General features: G+C 37.2%; 1 long non-coding RNA gene across 1 annotated transcript in view; it reads left to right on the top strand.

Annotated features, from left to right (window-relative positions):
* Positions 1–1515: 1515 nt before the first annotated feature.
* Positions 1516–4062, top strand: part of LOC106947255 (uncharacterized) — a 19678-nt gene continuing 17131 nt past the window's right edge. The window contains exons 1-2 of the long non-coding RNA XR_001424954.1: positions 1516–1526; positions 3640–3647. This is a non-coding gene — a long non-coding RNA (uncharacterized LOC106947255). The remainder of the gene's footprint in view (positions 1527–3639; positions 3648–4062) is intronic.

Here is a 4062-nt window from a genome sequence, read left to right as displayed (position 1 = left end):
GGTTGTTGAAGTGTGATGGCATTATGAACTGAATAATGTCATCATGAGTACAATTATATTTTGATAAACAAGCTCAGTTTCGGTTATCAAAACACAATTGGTGACCAAGGCTAAGGAGGTGATAATCATTTTTATGGCGAGTTATGCAGTCAGTCTGTGCACTTTAATCTGGACATCCAACAAACCGGCATCCTGCAAGAAAATTCAAAAGCACTATGTTTCAAACACAAATGACCCAAATTTTCCATAAGTAATCTGTCATGAGGGGCTTGGCTGCAAACAGTGAGATGACACAATCTTCCACACAGTTTAATTTTCTTACAATAATGAGGTCTTTCAATCCTAAAATGTTTATCCAGGCTGTTACTGCTCATATAATGTTTGAAAGGTGCAAATATATAATTTGTCACTGCTGCTAGCAACTTTTGTGACCGATGTATTAGAAAAATTTAGATGGGTGGTAATGCAATTTAAAGATGTAAACAAATATTTTGTACTGACCTAAAATCTATGGCAAAAAAGCACATTGTGTTCTAAAGAGTCATTCTGTTTCAGAAAATGCATTTTAAGATGACTTATCTGCTTTTAGAGCTGATTGTTGCTCTAAAATATGATATACACACATTAAAGAGATGATTTTGGTACTTTTACAATAGGAATCTGTGGAGTTGTTATCAGCATGTAATATTTACCTGCTCTGGAACTGACAGGTCATTAGGCCAACCCTCAGGTCTTCAGGAATATTTGTTTCTCTAAACTAAAGATGTTCAGGGAGTTGTCTGCTGCTCGTAACACACTGACTGATGTCTTTGAGCAACAACAACTCTACAGAGCAACACTTGGGGGGGAAACCCACCCTATCCCTTTATGAGCCAAACATGAAGAAGTATCTCTCCCAAGGTGGTGAAAACAAAAAACACTTGCTGGGCGTTTTTCTTAGGCACCAGAGGCATCTCCAGTTTTCGACATAACATAAATTGAGGGAAGCCGCACAAAGCTACAGAATCTGTTGAAGATGAAGACGTAGTCAAGTTTTCTTGACTTTTTCAAGGCAAACCCAAAGTTTTGAAAAAATGTGTGAACAACTGATACATGTAAGTTGTCTTCTCTCTCCGCTAAACTTGCTTGTCCCTAATTTATTGCCGTAGGATCATAACACTCTAAGGAATGTTCTGAAGTAATTACTCAATCAGAAAAAGGCACACCCATGACAATTCCAGCACAGTAAAAAGCAAGGAACGACAGCTGTGATCATATTTATCTAAAATGTGTTTGTTTGTGTTTTCAAAGTTTGACAAAAGCAGAGGCATCTTCATTTAAAAACAACAAAATTCCCAAGATATTGGAGATTTTTTTACATAAGTACCCAGACACCCTGGCTAGTGTTTCTACACAGCATACCAGAGATTTCAAGCAAACTCAGAAATGGTTTGGAAACCAAATTTCCTCCGATTGAGAAATTCCACCCAGTCAGATCCAAATCAAAATCCCCAAAAATATTACTGTCAGTGTGGCCAGCTGCTGATGTGGAGAGTGAAAGTCACAGATGGGAACTGAACTGGTAAAAAAAACAAAAACCAAATGTTTCATCCAAAACTGACAGCTCACGAGAAAAAACAGTCATCAACCTGTGAGTCAAATCAATACAAAAAAATCTGGATTATTTAGAGGATATTAGAAGGTTTATGATATTCACATGAATAGTAGTCTTTCTTTTTTCTTCTATTCACAAATATAGTGTCAGCTCAAGCTCATTCACAGTCTGTCACAATAAAGCATGATTATGAAGTGGAAAGAAAGTGACACAGAATTTATATATATATATTTTTTTTTCATGCATGGCAGTCTGAAAAGTGCGGCAGGCATTCACATTCTGCTCCCTTTACTTTCATAAACCTAAATAAAATCCAGCACAACCTTCAATAGCCTCCAAAAATCACCCCAATATGAAACAATATGTGAAATTTGTCCTCAGTATAAATTCAGCTTCTTAGCTGCAGATTTAAGTCAGCCAGGATTACAAAATATATTTTGCGAGATGTCAGAATAAATAAAACTTGATTTTTCTCTTTGGAATTTTCAAATTTACGCATATTTATTTAGCATTTGTTGACATTGCCCTTTAACCTGTAGAAACTGTGCTTTCTCACAATAATTTGCTCCATTTGTCATGACAGAATTAGCCTAGCCTAGTTTAGCGGCCATACCTCTTTAGGTGTGGCCGCTAATCTTCTGTCAGACTGAGATTAAGCAGTATGGTCAGCTGCGATCATATTTATGATCATGCCAAAATATTTAACTGAAATATTTTGTTCTCCTATCAGAAACTGGCAAATTCCTGGCATCATCTGGTGTTTAAAGTCACATCAATATTGGTGTTTGCCAACTTTTGAGTTTAAAGAAAGTAATAGAAATGCTCTGGAAAAAAAGTTGGCATTTATCCATTATTCCGGTAATCCTAAGTGACTTAAAACCTGAACTGTTTAGTCTGATTTAATGCCACTAAGCAGGGAAAAGGTTAAATGTATTCTTGTACATCTGGTTTTAACTTTACATTTGTAGTCCATGACTTCAAACAAGAGATTTTTCTGATTGTAGTTGATCTGTTTGTGTTTGTTTATGTCGCCTCAGCATCTAAAATCTGCACACAACATCCGCTCAGCTTGAGGAAGGTGAAGTCCACCAAACTGAGCTCATGTGTCAAAATGCAGAAGAATTTCAATAATTAATTTGAATAAGTAATTTGAGTCTAAGCAGAATAAGAACTTTCGTATTTTCCTTTCATTCCTCTACAATACAGCAGATTAATTGGTATATCAGCATTATTTTAAGCAAAGTGTAATAAATATTTTGGGCGATATTTTGAACATTTGTTTCTAAGTTTGCAATTCTGCAGTCTTCTACTTCTACCAAGCCACGTTTCCCATCTGGAATAATGATATAACTGAGCAAAATCTAGTGGTTATCTCAGGAGTGTTCTGCGGTAACATCTTGCTTAGATTCTCACCATGTCGATTGAATCGCTGCCCCCAAGTGGCTAAGAAAAACCCACACGCGAAATTCTCTGTGGGGGCTGCGTGTGGAAGCGATGTTATGACTTTCTGTGAACTACAGTGGTGTATTTTAAATGTTGACATTATCCTTCTCCACGGCCTGGTCTGGGTCATTTGAGCACTTCTGCTTTCAGTTTACGGCCCAGTTGTGTATTCCGGCAGACCCACCACAATGTCCCAACACCCTCACCACCGCAGCACTCAAATCTCTGATTCTTAATCCCCAGCCTAATTTCTGGGCCTTTCTGTAAGCAGACCAGCTAAATCATCTGCAAAAAATAAATAAATAAATAAAAATGATCAGGTAAAAGACACTGCAAATGATGCCTTGTTTTCAGACATTCTAAGCTTTTTCCCATTTTGTGCTGTTACAATTGCCAAACTTCTGTTTTATTTGGTTTTGTACTAAAAGTCATGTGGACTGTTTGTTTTCCTCTACATTTAGCATTTTGATTGTGGGATAGAAAGTTACATTTTGGTCTCCTGTGACAAAAACACATTTTCCACATATTTGCTGTGCTTCCTTCAGGGCCAGAAGGAAAATGCGAAAAGGACGCATTGTTGCCTTCTCTCAACAATGGCTTAGTTCTTGCTGTTCTTCCATAAAAGAGAGATTTCTTGAGTGTCTTCTTGGTGAGTTTTCCCAGAAGAACAATCTCTGCAGTTCCTCCAGAGTCACTTCAGGCCTCCTGGCTTCTTCTTTGATTAACAATCTCAAAAACCAGCCTGTCAGTTTCATGGGATGTCTGTAGTTGTGCCATTCTTTTTCGATTTTGAGATGATTTATTGAACTGTCCTTTGAAAGATGTTCAGAGCGTTGGAGGTTGTTTTACAATCAGCCCTTTAAAAATCACCACAGCTTTACTGCTGAGCTGTCTAGCATGCTCATTTGGTTTTTATTAATCTAACAAAGCCCTGAGGTCTTCAAACAACAGTTTTATGTTGACTGGCATTAAACTACACATATTATTTACCAACAAGTTGACTTCTGATGGCAAATGGCTGCACT

Source organism: Poecilia latipinna, unplaced genomic scaffold, assembly GCF_001443285.1.
Source record: "Poecilia latipinna isolate Pla-1442-1.1 unplaced genomic scaffold, P_latipinna-1.0 Scaffold231, whole genome shotgun sequence".
In the NCBI taxonomy this organism is placed as follows: Eukaryota; Metazoa; Chordata; class Actinopteri; order Cyprinodontiformes; family Poeciliidae; genus Poecilia; species Poecilia latipinna.
The sequence above is the reverse complement of the archived record's forward strand: the minus strand, read 5'-3'. Positions and strand labels throughout refer to the sequence as shown.